We start from the raw sequence: 15,634 nt of genomic DNA on the forward strand, positions 1-15,634 counted from the left end.
TCCCTAAGCACAAATGAAATGGCCCTACAGAGATCCATCACGTAGCTGCCCCATCTTGTCTTTGATCATGGGGTCCTCCCCACAGGCGTCCGAGTTTTCTAGAAGGTGATCTGAAGCCTGGGGATCCCACCATGCAATGGATATAAAGACTAGGGTTGTGGTTGAGTCAAAATCAGGGAAAAGATAAAATTCAGGCCAAGGGACAGAAAACTTCTTTGTTGAAAGATTAATAAAACTTCATATTTAACTAGCAACTGCAGGGAAGAAACTAATCTTACAACGTAGTAGATGTTGTTGATAATGTTAATTACCTCCTTGGAAGCCACCAAGAAGTGGCTTTCAATTTTATGCATTTATTGTCCAAGTTGTAAATTTGGTCTTGGAATGAACAGGTAGTAAAAGACTTGAGAAGCTTAATAAGGGAGGTTATTTACTTTGTGTATAAATGAAGAGAAGGTTTTGAGTGAATAAAGATTAAGAGACAGAGAGAGAGAGACTGACTAACCCTAACCCCGGGCTGGTACCTTAGGTGAGCCCTCCATAGGGTGTTGGTGAAGGTGGTCTCAGAGGCAGCACTGGCTCTCAGTCTTGTGTATGCGGACCTCCGTTTTATCAGTCCACTTGGCAGTGAGCAGGCTCTAGTAGGGTTGACAGAAAAAATACAGGGCAGTCAGTTCTGAGTTCGATAGATAACAATGAATATTTTTTTAGTATAAGTATTGCCCCTGCAATATTTGTATATCTATTTGCTAAATCTGGCAACCCAATCTAGGAGGCTTCCATTAATTAACTCACCAGAGACTTATTTATAAGTCAGAATGCCAGTGTGTGGATTTTCAGGGCAGGGTACACCTTTCCACATAATAGAGTCCTTGCGCCTACTATCTGTACCACTGTCCTTTAGGTGTTTGGAAAACCAAGTTTGCCATGGTTGGTGAATCCCACCTTGTAGTAAAGTGGTAAAGCAGGCTCACGGGCTGTGCATCCAGGCTGCAGTAGAACATGGGAACCCTGGGTGTTTGACTACAGGGACACCACCCAGAACCTGGAATAGCAATCCAGTCAGACACAGTGTCTCTCTCTCCCCCCAATAGTGTTGCAATAATGTTGGGCTTAAACTCTCCTTTTTCAATATTTATTTATTTTTATTTATAGTTATTTATTTTTTTTGCAGTATGCGGCCCTCTCACTGTTGTGGCCTCTCCCATTGCGGAGCACAGGCTCCGGACGCGCAGGCTTAGCGGCCATGGCTCACGGGCCCAGCCGCTCCGCGGCATGTGGGATCTTCCCGGACCGGGGCACGAACCCGCGTCCCCTGCATCAGCAGGCGGACTCTCAACCACTGCGCCACCAGGGAAGCCCTTCAATATTTATTTTTTAAAAATTTTTTACAAGTCACCAAAATCTTACTCCTCATCATAGACATGCTGCCATTTCCAAGATATCTGCTGACTCTGCTGATTAAATCAATTTATATTTTGAGGGAGTCATGCTAGATGTCTTTTGAGGTTTAGGAAACCTGATAGTCTTAACTAGTAGATGTTAATTTTACAAGATAGTTTCAGGTACATACATATGTGTCTTTGATTTTCTAAAACAGAATAGTTTTCATCTCAGACTCCCCTTCTGTGCGATGCAGAAACATTAATCTAGGAACTACCAAGGAGATTAATTCACACTCACATTCTCTCCCTTGCTCCACTTTAGACGGAATCTCAGTGGGATCGGAGTGAGAGGGGGGGACCATGTAACACCATGTGCTCTGTGTTGGTAGCTCCCAAGATGAGTAGCTGCCCCATCTTGTCTTTGATCATGGGGTCCTCCCCACTGCGTCCAGAGTTATCCTCAAAGGTGGCTGCGTGCCCATCTGGTTTGCTTAGCTTGTTCTGCCATCCATGGTTGTTCCTCCATGGTGTGACTCCTTCGGGCTGCTGGCTGTCACTCTCAGCTAACTTCTCAGAGTATGAGTAGGGTTCAGCTCCTCTCCCACACCTCTTTGGGGCCACAGGAAACAAGGCTGTCACTGAGTTCTCTTCCTTTATCACCTGTAAAGCCATCTCTTCTCTGTTGACCCCATATCAATGTGGCATAAGCACATCTGTGGAGTCAGCTGCCCTCCCTAGATAGGAAGTAGACACAAGCCTCCTCCATTCTCAGTTTCCTCAAAGCTCATCTGGTGTTCTACCCCCAACCATATTTCCCTCTCTTCTGAGGTGATTCACCCTGGGAAGATGACAGGGGGCTGGGGCCTCTCTTGGAGACCATGCATCCCTACTGTCCAGGTAACCCTACTGGACTGCCTGAGGGCTGGTTATGTTGGACGGTTCTTTTGGATCAGTCCTATTTGTCTACTGGTTAGGCTCAAATAGTTGTTGAAAGCTCAGAAAGTCCTTTCTCCCAAGTCTAGGTCTTGTGTTCAGTACTCTAATTTGAATATCAAAAGCTAAGCACTGACTTTCTTGCCATTCCAGCTGTAGCAGCATCACTTTTCCCTAGCACAGGGCATGCCTTGGATGACACAGTGGGAGAGGACAGTGAAGTGTGCAGTGTTGATGGGTGCAAGGAAGACCTAGTTAATGTCTCAGAATGTCCTTCTGCTGCACTGGCAGGGGACCTGTCACTGCACTCTGTGCCTTAGACCCACATAATCCTCAGAACAATCCCCCAAACTATTATCATTCTCATTTCCAGATGAAGAAGGGAAAGGTCGAGGAGACGATAGGTAACTTGTTCAAAGATTCCAGTTATAAGTGATGGGGAAAGAATTGAACTTAGGGTAATCTAATTTCAAAGCCTTCATTTAAAATCCTAACTATGGTCTCTTTACCTTGGTGAACCACTGACGCTCCAGGAGTTTGTTAAAAACAATTTTGATAAAGACCCAGTGCAGGAGATCCTGATCCAATTGATCTGCGATGGGGCCTGGTCGTCGTATTTTGAACTGTCTCTGTAGGTAATTCAGACGCACACCAAAGTTTGAGAGCTGGCTCTGTCACTTGTTAGCTGTGTGATTTGGGACAAATTACTTCACCTCCCAGGGCCTCAGTTTCCTCATTTGTTAAATTGGGGATGGTGATACCCCCTACCTTTGTGTTACTGTGGGAATTAAATGAGTTTAAAATGAAAGCACTGGGAAGACTGCATGGCACGTAGTAAGTGCTTGATAAGCATTAAAGACGATTACTTTCTCTGCCTCTTGGCAGCAACTTACTTAACAAAACATCTTTCAGGAGCTCTATTTCCTGGACAGATTACATAAGAGAGTAATTGCCTGCATTTGCATAGATTTTTAATAGTTTGTGTCTCAGAAAGTGATTTTTTTTTTAGCCTCTTTTTCCAAATCTCGGTTTATGCCAGATTTGGATCCCGTGGTCTCCTGTCGTCCTAACCATCTGGAGGCCATATTTTGAAGGTAGGTTGAAATTAAGCCACGGATGTAATGACGATGGCAGGTCAAAGAGAAATAGGTCTATGAATCTTGACCTTGGTTGTAACTTAGAAATACAGAGAGAGCTTTAGACAACACCCAAGTCATATCCCAGATCAGTTAATATCAGAATCTTGGGGAATAGGGCCCAGCCATCAGTATATTTTAATCTCCAGGTGATCCAATGTGTGGCCATTGGGCCCCACCCTAGCTCTACTAAGTAGAAACTCTGGTGGTGGGACCCAGTAATCTGTGTTCTAATAAGCCTTCTGCAAACCTCAGGACCTTTGATGTGAACTATTTCATTATCCTCCGCATGTCCAGGTCTCTGTTTCTGCTTCTCTGTCCAGTAGGGACAAAAAGCAAGAGAGAAGATGTATTAACTCAGTTCCCTTAAGAAGGTGCAAGCGGGTCAGTACTGCCCTAGCCAGGCCTGCCCTAGTATGGGGCAATGAGGGTCCTTCAGCCTAAATGCCTGTATCTCAAGGGGAAGATGATCCAATTAAGAGAGGCCCCACTTTCTCAGAATGGAGACCATGTCAATATTTGCCTAAAATACCCCTTTTTTCCAATCCTAACTCTGCCCTGGAAGCTTCGCGGAGACCAATAACACGTAAACAAGTTCCACACCAACCCATCTGCTTCTCATTTCCTGCGGAATGCTAAAATGAGTCTTTTAAGGTTGCTTACGATATGTCCCTCTCCTCCTGCCCTGCCCCTGGGGCGCTAGCTCTGCGTCCTCAGACCACCTCAGGCCCTGCCTCCTCCTCCACCCGGGTCCTGTCTGCGCAGACTTGGCTTCACACAACGCTCACAGTTATTCCTGGCATTTGCTTTTTTGGCTTAGGGCACAGCCAATGATATCGTTTTCTTCTTCTGTTTAAAGCACTGTCTTCAGTCTCCTCCTTTGTCCCTTTCTCCTCTGGCAAGTGTAATGCTATTGACAATTGAAAGTGGCCTGGTTCCCTGGAGCCTGGTAAATGGCCGTGCTGCTAGAATTAGGGTGAGAACCGTGGGCAGAAGTGAGAGCTGGGCTAACAGGACCTGCTCTCCCGGGGCTCCAACGCCCCTCTTGGGACCTCCCCAGTGTACTTGGGAGGTTGGAGTACCGGGGGGGCGCGGGGGGTTGGGGGTGGGACCTGGAGTAAGTCTGAATTTCCTTCCTAAATTTGAGCAGTGACTCCATGTGACCTTAAACCACTTGTGGCTTTGCTCTCTTCTGTTTAGCTTCTCTTAAGTAGACCTTTGCCGGAGTGAGGCCCTATTCAGTTGCATACCTTATTTTACTGCACTTTGCTTTATTTCACTTCCAAGATATTGCTTTTTTTTTTTTTTTTAACAAATTGAAGGTTTGTGGCAACCCCATATCCAGCAGGTCTATCGGTGCCATTTTCCCAACAGCACTTGCTCACTTCGTGTTTCTGTGTCACATTATGGTAATTCTCACAATATTTCAACATTTTCATTATTATTATAGTTGTTTTGGTGATCTGTGATCTTTGATGTTACTATTGTAATGGTTTTGTGGTGCTATGAACTGTGCCCATGTAAGATGGTGAACTTAATCAATAAATGTTGTGTGTGTTCTGACTTCTCCACCAACCAGACATTCCCCATCTCTCTCCGTCTCCTCGGGCTTCCCTATTCCCTGAGACACAACAGTATTGAAATTGGGCCAGTCAATAACCCTACAATGGCATCTAAGTGTTCAGGTGAAAGGAGGAGTCCTACGTCTCTCAATTTAAATCAAAGCTGGAAATGATTAAGCTTAGTGAGGAAGGCATGTTGAAAGCCGAGATAGGCTGAAAGCTAGCCCTCTTGCGCCCAACAGTCAGCTGAGGTGTGAGTGCAAAGGAAAAGTTCTTGCAGGAAATGAAGAGTGCTACTCCAGTAAACACATGAATGATAAGAAAGCAAAACAGCCTTATTCCTGATATGGAGAAAGTTTTAGTGGTCTGGATAGAAGATCAGACCAGCCACAACATTCCCTTAAGCCAAAGCCTAATCCAGAGCAAGGCCCTAACTCTCTTCAATTCTAGGAAGGCTGAGAAAAGGAAGCTGCAGAAGAAAAGTGTGAAGCTAGCAGAGGTTGGTTCATGAGGTTTAAGTAAAGAAGCCGTCACCATAACATAAAAGTACAAAGTGAAGCAGTACGTGCTGTTGTAGAAGCTGCAGCAAATTATCCAGGAGATCTAGCTCAGATCATTAATAAATGTGGCTACACTAAACACAGATTTTCAGGGTAGACAAGACAGCCTTGTCCTGGAAGAGGATGCCACCTAGGACTTTGTAGCTGAAGAGGAGAAGTCAATGCCTGGCTTCAAAGCTTCAAAGGACAGGCTGACTCTCTTGTGAGGGGCTAATGCAGCTGGTGACTTTCAGCTGAAGCCAGTTCTCATTTAACATTCCAAAAATCTTAGGGCCCTTAAGAATTATGCTAAATCTACTCTGCCTGTGCTCTGTAAGAACAAAAAAGCCTGGATGACAGCATGTCTGTTTGTAACATGGTTTACTGGATATTTTAAGCCCACTGTTGAGATCTATTGCTTAGAGAAAAGATTCTTTTCAAAACATTACCACTTATTGACAATATACCTGGTCACCCAAGAGCTCTGATGGAGATGTACAATGAGATGAACGTTGTTTTCATGCCTCCTAACACAACATCCATTGTGCAGCCCATGGATCAAGGAGTCATTTTGATTTTCAAGTCTTATTATTTAAGAAATAAATTTCATAAGGCTATAGCTGCCATAGACAGCGATTCCTCTGATGGATCTGGGCAAAGTAAATTGAAAACCTACCGTAAATGATTCACCTTTCCAGAGGCCATTAACAAGATTCATGATTCATGGGAAGAGGTCAAAATACCAACATTAACAGGAGTTTGGAAGAAATTGATTCCAACCCTCATGGATGCCTTTGAGCAGTTCAGGACTTCAGTGGAGGAAGTCCCTGCAGATGTGGTGGAAATAGCAAGAGAACTAGAATTAGAAGTGGAGCCTGAAGATGTGACTGAATTGCTACTATATCTCATGATAAAACTTGAACAGATGAGTTGCTTCTTATTGATGAGAAAAGAAAGTGGTTTCTTGAGATGGAATCTACTCCTGGTGAAGATGCTGTGAAGATTGTAGAAATGATAACAAAGGATTTAGAATATTACATAAGCTTAGCTCATAAAGCAGAGGCAGGTTTTGAGAGGATTGACTAATTTTGAAAGAAGTTCTACTGTTGGTTCAATGCTACCAAGAAGCATTGCATGCTACAGAGAAATTGCTCATTAAAGAAAGAGCCAATCTATGTGGCAGACTTCATTGTTGTCTTATTTTAGGAAATAGCCACATCCACCCCAAGCTTCAGCGACCACCACTCTGATCAGTCAGTGGCCATCAACATTGAGTCAAGATCCTTCACCAGCAAAACGATTACAACTCACTGAAGGTTCAGATGATGGTTAGTATTTTTTAGCAATAAAGTGTTTTTTAATTAAAGTATGTACATTGATTTTTTTAGATATAATGCTATTGCACACTTATTAGACTGCAGTATGGTATAAATATAACTTTTATATGTACTGGGAAACCAAAACATTTGTGTCTTGCTTTATTGCAGTGGTCTGGAACTGAACCCACAATATCTCTAACATATACCTGTACTGTTAGAATGTGAACAAACTTGGAAAGACCAGTTCCAGGGGACACTGTGGAGGAGGAAATGTGTTCCTGTATTTTCCTTTCAGTTTTAGAGAGATGCTTCTCTCCTCTTCCTCAAGGACTTAATCTGGACCCTATTCTAAGGGCAAACCCCAAGCCCTCTCTTAAATGTGCTATCCTATCCCGTACTTCATCTTCTCATCATCCTGCCGAGACCAGGTTAGAAAAATGATAACTCTCATTATCCTAATATATTTTTTCTCCAAATCTGTCAACAGCATAAACTTTGGAATGCCCTCTTTATACCAGACATTGTGCTTTAAGACTCAGCTCTGGCCCTTAAGAAGCTTGAGGAGACAGGACATGCACATGCAAAGGTAATAGCTTTGGACCATGTCAAGTGAATCAAACAGATAACAAAGCTTAAAGGATTATGCAATTATTCAATAAATATATATTGAGTGCTTGTTATATGCTATGTTACATGCTAAACCAGTGAAAAAACAGATAAAACCCCTGGCTTCATGGATCTTAGATTCTAATGAGACAAGACAGTGTTAACAAATAAATGTATAATACATCAACTTGTGACAAGTGCTCTGAGGGAAAATGAAGCAGAGTAAGGTGAATTTTTTTACATAGGAGGTCAGAGAACGCCTCCCAGATAAGGTGCCATTTGAGTCAAAACTTGAAGAAAGAGGGAGAGCAAGACATCAGAATATCTGGAAGAATTTTCCAAGCAAGCTGAATAGCAAGTGCAAAGGCCCTGAGGCGGGAGTGTGCTTGGTGGGTTCTAAGAAGGACAAGTAGGCCAGTGTGGCTGGAGGGCAGTGAGTGAGAGGGGATGGGCAAGATATAAGGTTAGAGAAGGGACAAGTGTAGATCACCAATGTTCTGGAGGCTGTGGGAAGAATTTTGGATTTTATTCTGAAGCCATTAGAGAGTTTTGAGAGTTTTGAGCAGAGCAGTGACATGATCTGAGTTATACATTGAAAGGATCATTCTGTGTGAGGGTAGATTTAGGGGTGCAAGAGGAGAAGCCTGAGGCCAGTCAGGAGGCTACTATAATAATCCAGGGGTGAAATGATGATGGCTTGGACCGAAGTGATAGGACTGAGTTTGGTGATATGAGGTTTAATTCTGAATATATTTTGAAGGTAGACAAAATAGCTAAGGTATGGGGTTATAAACAGAGAAATTAGGAATGACACCAAAATTTTTTACCTGAAATGAAGGTTTTACATTCATAGGAGAGAGTGGCTGCTTCTGGCTCAGCTAATCAGAGCAGGATTAATGAAAGACCTAAGATTTGAGTTGCACTTGAAAAAACTAGTAGGGTTTTGTGGCTTGTGAAAATTCTCAGTGGCTTATTCTGAGACCATTTTTTCTTCCTAGACCCCATCGCACCACCCCAAACCCACTCCTTTGTTAAATTTTAGTACCTCTACTACAGGAGACAAGGGACTCACCCAGCCCAAGAGAGGCAGATCTTGATTCTTTAAGCCAATCATGGAAATTCCTTGCTCCTGCCAGTAACTGGTTTAGAAATGGGCTGGTTTAGGAATGGGCATGCCCTACAACTCTGGGCAATGGAACGTAAAAGGGAACTCTGAAGAAGGGACTTCTGGGAAACTTTCTGAGTCTGAGATGCTCTGGATTTGAGATGCTGTCGGGTAAGGACATGGTACTCAAGCTGCCATTGTCATCTTGCAAACATAAAGGGGGAAGATGAGGTCAACAGCCACATTTTGAGGGTGGCAGAGGAAAAAGGTTGGAAAAAGCATGGTTCTTTGAGGACATCGTTGAATCACTGAGTTACCCAACCTTGGAATTGTGCCACTTCTGGACTTCTTATTATGTGAGATTAAAAAAACAAAAAACAAAAAATACCCTCCTTATCATCAAATGCTTTTTAAAAAATATTTATTTATTTTATTTATTTATTTTTTGGCGGCATCGGGTCTTAGTTGCGGCATGTGGGATCTTCATTGAGGCATGCGGGATCTTTTATTTTCGTTGTGGCGCAGGCTTCTCTCTAGCTGTGGTGTGTGGGCTCCAGGGCGCATAGGCTGTGTAGTTTGCAGCATGCTAGCTCAGTAGTTGTGACGCATGGGCTTAGGTTGCCCCACGGCATGTGGGATCTTAGTTCCCCAACCAGGGATTGAACCCACGTCCCCTGCATTGGAAGGTAGATTCTTTACCACTGGACCACCGGGGAAGTCCCTCATCAAACGCTTTTGAGTTGGATAGTTTTTGCTTGAAGTGGAAAGTAAGTCATTTTAGATGAGGAATAAAGACCTTAGGTAGGAAGACATAGCAAAATCAAAGATACTTTGAGGCAAGATTTCCTTTGAGACAAGAGAAATCAATGCACATTTGGGAAAGAGTAGGTGGAGTAATTTGGCATTCGTTCATAGGCTTGTTCAACAAATATTTGTGGAGCCCCTACTATGCGCCAGATGCTGTTCTAAGATGGGGGATGCTGCAGTGAACAGGATAGACAGGATCCCTCTTCTCATGGAGTTTATTACCTTGTGAAGGAAAGACAGGTGGTAACAAAGGAAACACAATAAGAATAATTTCAGGAAGTTGTAAGTATGATAAAGGAAATAAAATACACTGATGTGCTAGAAAGGGACTAGAGAGGCTTCCCGAGGTTGGGAATGGTACATTCAGGAGACTTAAAGAGGGAAAGGAGTCAGTCAGGTTGACAAAGTGAAATGAGGCTGGTGTGGCTGTAGCCTAGGGAGAGAAAGGAGAAGGAAGAGGCCAGAGAGGGAAGCAAGGCCATGTCCTTTGGTTTTGGGGCCAAGGTAGGCATGCAGATTTTATTCTAAGTCACAAGGGAAGTAGCTGAAGGATGTTTAGCAGGGGTGTGATATGACCTTTTTATCTTTGTAGATCTTTCTGGTGACATCATGGATGGACCCAAGTGGAGGGATGTGGGAGACAGAGGGATATAAGTCTGGGAAAGCAGTCACTGCCAGGTGGCTTCCTTCCATTTCAACAACCCAACCCAACATTGTGGCTCAATGGAGAATTTCAGGCATGGGAGCAAGGGCATTGGGGGAAAAATTATGGCAGAGGCCCTTTCCTCTGCCGGGTCATACATTTATCCTTCCTCTTCCTTTTTCTAGAAAACAAGTCAGCCTTGCCACAGCACTAGCTACAGAGAACCATGTTGATTAGAAATAGAGCTGATTACCTAAGATGCTGGTCACATTATGTTACAGAAATACTAGGACAGTGCTGTCTAAAAGAAATAGCATGTGAGCCACATAGGTAGTTTAACATTTTCTCTTAGCCATATTAAAAAAGTAAAAGAAAGTAAAGATAAGAAATTAATTTTAATAGTATATTTTATTTAAGCCAAATATCCAGACATTATCATTTCAATATATAATCAATATAAAAATTATTAGTGATCTATTTTTCTCTCTTTTTTTTTTTTGGTGTATATTTTACACTTACAGCACATCTCAGTTTGGACTAGCAACATTTCGAGTGCTCAGTAACCACATGTGGCTAGTGGCTACTGTACTGAAAAGCACAGACATGGGAATATGGCCTGGGAAGGCCCCGTACGGGGAGGCCATGTCAGGATGGAACCCTGGACTTTGGCAATGGTTTCATGAGTCTGCTGCTCTGCTCTGGATCCATTCTCTAAAAGAGATGTATTAGGTCAAAGGACATGAACATTTTTAGGACTCTTGATTATTTTCCTAATTGATTACATCTATTTATGATACTACCCACCATGAATACAGGTGCCAATATCATCAGCTCCTTATTTAGAAATTTGCATTTTAATTTGGGGGGGTGGTTAAGTTTAATTTAGTGAAAGAAATACCATGCTTCTTTTAATCTGCTTCTCTTTGATAATTAGTAAAATTGAAATATTTTTACATATTTATTAATATTTGTTCTTTTGTGAATTGTTTTGTTACAAATCTTTGTTCTGTTACCAGCTAAAGTCTTAATGACATTTTTGAGTGGATCAGAATGCTTGTTCAAGTCAGCCTGATGATCATATTTTGTCTCCTTAGATTGGCCTCAGGGGCAGCCAGATTATCAGGCAATGCTTAGGAAGCATGAAATCAGACCAAGGACGGTGCTGATCTCAAGTGTTTCTCAGCTAAGTCAGATCACAGCCTTCTATGGCTGGAAGTGTATGTGGGAGTCTGCTTAGTAAAGAGATTCCTTTCCCTTAGCTGTGTTTAGGGGGAACTGGTGTGCTTGCTTGGCTGACTAATTCCCTTGTATGTACTGGGTCTTTTTTCAACTTATGTGTAAGTTTCTGTGTTCTGCACTACTGTTGCATTCTTTCTGTGCTCCCCTGAAATTACTCCCGGAGCACCTGGGCTGGAATGCTGGCTCTTCTCAACCTTTCAGTCACAAATTTACAACCTCTAGATTTACCTCTGTATATAACCAGTCATGTTTGTGATGGGGGAAATCTTACCAATTTAATATTGAAATCAACTTTATTTCCATTTTCTTGGATAACATCTTGTTGTGATCTTTAAGAAGTGACAACAGCTTCTACAAAATCACCATTGAATATGATGTCCAATATTAGGCACTCTTTCTTATGTGAAGAAGACTCATTCTATCTCTATTAAAATTTTTTTTTTTTTGGCCGTACCACGCGGCATGGGGGATCTTAGTTCCCTGACCAGGAATCGAACCCGTGCCCTGTGTGGTGGAAGCGCACAGTCCTAGCCACTGGACCACTAGGGAATTCCTCTATTAACATTTAAAAATGAATGAATATGGAAAATTAAATACCCTTTTGCATTTATAAAAATAATTTAAAATTTTCTAGTTTAATATCTTATGATATTCTTCAATTAAGGTATTTTTTATCATTGAGATTGACCCCTCCTTTTGTTAATGAATCATTTTGAAAAGCTAAAATATACACATGGCATAAAACTCAGAAGGTACAAAAAGCTATATAATGAAAGTAGTCTTCTTTCCTCCTCTGACTTCTACCCACTTAACTTCCCTCTTGAGGGCAACTGATGTTATCAGTTTCTTGTTTATCATTCCAGACATGGTTTTTGCATTTTCAAATATCCAACACACACACACACAAATAGTAATGCACCATTCTATATTATTCTATCCTGCATATTGCTTTTCTCACTTATCAATATTTATTTGATGTATTTTCATGTCAGTACAAACACAATTGTTTCCTTCTTTTTAATGGCTGCATATAATTCAATATGAATGTAATGTGATTTATTAATTGGTTTCCTACTGCTGGTCAAATGGCTAGTTTTAGCCAATTTGCATTTACAAACAATGCTGTAACTAGTATCATTGTGCATGTTATTTTGCTCACATGGAAGTGTGTCTATAGGATGAATGCCTAGAAGTAGAGTTGTTGGGTCAAGTGCATTTTTAGTTTTGACAGTTATGGCCAAATTGCCTTCCATAGATTTATACTGTTTATAATCAGCAACAAATGGGTGTGCTGGTTTCCCCTTGGCAATATTGGATATTATCAAGCTTTTTGATCTTTGTCAATAGGGAGATGAAAAATGACATCTCATTGTAGCTTTAAAGTGCATTTCTCTTTAAAAGTGAGGTTGAGTTTTTCATATGTTTAACAGTCACTTTTGTTTCATTTTGAAGCTGAAGTTTGTAGCATAGTATGATCTGGCCTTTGCATCTCAAATCCTGCCTTGCAGAAACCAGAACATGTCTTTTATATCTCCACAGCTTTTGCATCAGTTTAGGTTCATTTTGACTGCAAGTAACATAAAACCCTGACTCAACTGACTTTAACAATAAGGGAAATCTTTTATCTTACATGACATCATGTCCTGGGATAGAGTAGCTTTAGGATTGGTTAGTTCAGCTACTCACCAAGGTCACCGAGGTCCCTGGTCTTTCTATCCTTCTGATTGCTGCCCTCTTCATGGTCACTACATGGCTGCATTACAGTCAGGCATCCCATAGGGACAATGCAGCAACCAGTAGAAGATGAGGGATGTTTCTTACCATGAGTCTCTTTTTAAGAACAAGGCAACTTTTCCTGAAGTCCCCTTTCAGAAGATATGCCCTTGAATCTCATTAGCCAGATCTGAGTTTTATGCCCATTCCTAAACCAATAACTGGCATGGAGAATGGGACCATCACAACTGGTTCATGTTAGTCAGGATTTTTCCCTGAATTATATGGAGTAGCAGGGGACAATCCCCTGCCCTCCAAAAGTAATTGGGGCACGACCAACAAGAAACATGTGGATCGGCTGTAGGGGGACAATCGACTGTGGCTGCCACAACTCTGCACATGTTATTCTCTTTGTCTGATACAGCACTCCTTTATTTACCCTCCCATCTAACAACTATTCATCTTTCCAGTATAGGCTTGGGTTTGGCTCCCAGGAAACTGACTGTTTCCTCTAGGAAACTGACTTTGTTTCCTCCATTCCCATGCAGCCTGTGCCACCCTCTTCACACTGCATTCTAAAGCTGGCTTCGCCTCCCAGTCTCCCACCACATCCCAGATCCATGAGGGCAGGGGCTGGGTCTGATTTGTTTCTGTATCTCTGGCCCCTAGGACATTGCACAGTACAGAACAGACACTTAACTCACGCTTGTTGAATGATGTGTCTGCTAGTATTTAGAGTTTCAAGTCTAGATTTACAACAGAAATCAACTTAGAGTTTTGTGTTTGTGAATGATTTCCTTGTTGAAATTTGGAATTAGGATTATCTTTTCCACATACAGCAAACTGGAGAGTTTACAGAACAAATTGTTTAACTTGTGCATTATTGGTTCCTTAAAAGTCCAGAAGTTCAACAAATATTTCCTGAACACATATTATGTGTTGGGCACTGTCCCAGTTGGCTCTTTATACAAGAGTAGTATGAGGGCTTGTCTTTGAATGTGAGTTTATGCTTTAAGGCAGCATTTTTCAAACTGCAGGTCAAGGTCTCTTTCTGGGCAATGAAATCAATTTTGTGGGTTAAAACCATTATTAAAATGAAAAAAAGATTAGAATAAAATATATCTGAGTGCATCCTCTCGGTAAAACTTTTGGTTTATATTTATATTTATGTTTATATGATGTCCTGGGTCAAGATAAGAAAATGTGTTTTTTACTAAGGGTGATGGTCAAAAAAGTTTAAAACCAGAGAGACTGGTTCAAGATGGCGGAGTAGAAGGACGTGCGCTCACTCCCTCTTGCAAGAGCACCAGAATCACAACTAACTGCTGAATAATCATCGACAGGTCACTGGAACTCACCAAAACAGATACCCCACATCCAAAGACAAAGGAGAAGCCACAATGAGATGGTAGGAGGGGCACAATCACAATAAAATCAAATCCCATAACTGCTGGGTGGGTGACTCACAAATTGGAGAACACATACCACAGAAGTCCACCCACTGGAGTGAAGGTTTTGAGCCACATGTCAGGCTTCCCAACCTGGGGGTCCGGCAATGGTAGGAGGAATTCCTAGAGAATCAGACTTTGAAGGCTAGTGGGATTTGATTGCAGTACTTCAACAGGGCTGGGGGAAACAGAGACTCCACTCTTGGAGGGCACATACAAAGTACTGTGCAAATCAGGACCCAGGGGAAGGAGCACTGACCCCATAGGAGACTGAACCAGACCTACCTGCTAGTGTTGGAGGGTCTTCTGCAGAGGCAGGGGGTGGCTGTGGCTCACCGTGGGGACAAGGACACTGGCAGCAGAAGTTCTGGGAAGTACTCCTTAGCGTAGGCGCTCCCAGAGTCCGCCATTAGCCCCACCAAAGCGCCTGGTAGCCTCCAGTGTTGGGTCTCCTCAAGGCAAACAACCAACAGGGAGGGAACCCAGTCCCACCCATCAGCAGACAAGCAGATTAAAGATTTACTGAGCTCTGCCCACCAGAGAGTAACACCCAGCTCTACACACCACCAGTCCCTCCTATCAGGAAACTTGCACAAGCCTCTTAGATAGCCTTATCCACCAGAGGGCAGACAGCAGAAGCAAGAAGAACTACAGTCCTGCAGCCTGTGTAACAAAAACCACATTCACAGAAAGATAGACAAGACGAAAAGGCAGAGAGCTATGTCCCAGACGAAGGAACAAGATAAAACCCCAGAAAAACAGCTAAATGCAGTGGAGATAGGCAATCTTCCAGAAAAAGAATTAAGAATAATGATAGTGAAGATGATCCAGGTCCTTGGAAAAAGAATGGAGGCAAAGATAGAGAAGATGCAAGAAATGTTTAACAAAGACAGTAGAAGGAATCAATAGCAGAATAACTGAGACAGAAGAACAGATAAGTGACCTGGAAGACAGAATGGTGGAATTCATGCCGTGGAACAGAATAAAGAAAAAAGAATGGAAAGAAATGAAGACAGCCTAAGAGACCACTGGGACAACATTAAAAACAACAACATTCGCATTATAGGGGTCCCAGAAGGAGAAGAGAGAGAGAAAGGACCCAAGAAAATATTTGAAGAGTTTATAGTCAAAAACTTCCCTAACATTGGAAAGGAAATAGACACCCAAGTCCAGGAAGCACAGAGAGTCCCAGGCAGGAT

General features: G+C 42.3%; 2 long non-coding RNA genes across 2 annotated transcripts in view; one reads left to right on the top strand and one right to left on the bottom strand.

Moving 5' to 3' along the window:
- The window catches only part of LOC125963579 (uncharacterized), a 38,674-nt gene extending 23,679 nt beyond the window's left edge, over positions 1-14,995 (bottom strand). The window contains exons 1-2 of the long non-coding RNA XR_007475745.1: positions 14,721-14,995; positions 525-638 (exon numbers count right to left, since the gene is read on the bottom strand). This is a non-coding gene — a long non-coding RNA (uncharacterized LOC125963579). The remainder of the gene's footprint in view (positions 1-524; positions 639-14,720) is intronic.
- The window catches only part of LOC117201075 (uncharacterized), a 38,368-nt gene continuing 30,108 nt past the window's right edge, over positions 7,375-15,634 (top strand). The window contains exon 1 of the long non-coding RNA XR_004483018.2: positions 7,375-7,460. This is a non-coding gene — a long non-coding RNA (uncharacterized LOC117201075). The remainder of the gene's footprint in view (positions 7,461-15,634) is intronic.

This window comes from Orcinus orca, chromosome 2, assembly GCF_937001465.1.
Source record: "Orcinus orca chromosome 2, mOrcOrc1.1, whole genome shotgun sequence".
Lineage (NCBI taxonomy): Eukaryota > Metazoa > Chordata > Mammalia > Artiodactyla > Delphinidae > Orcinus > Orcinus orca.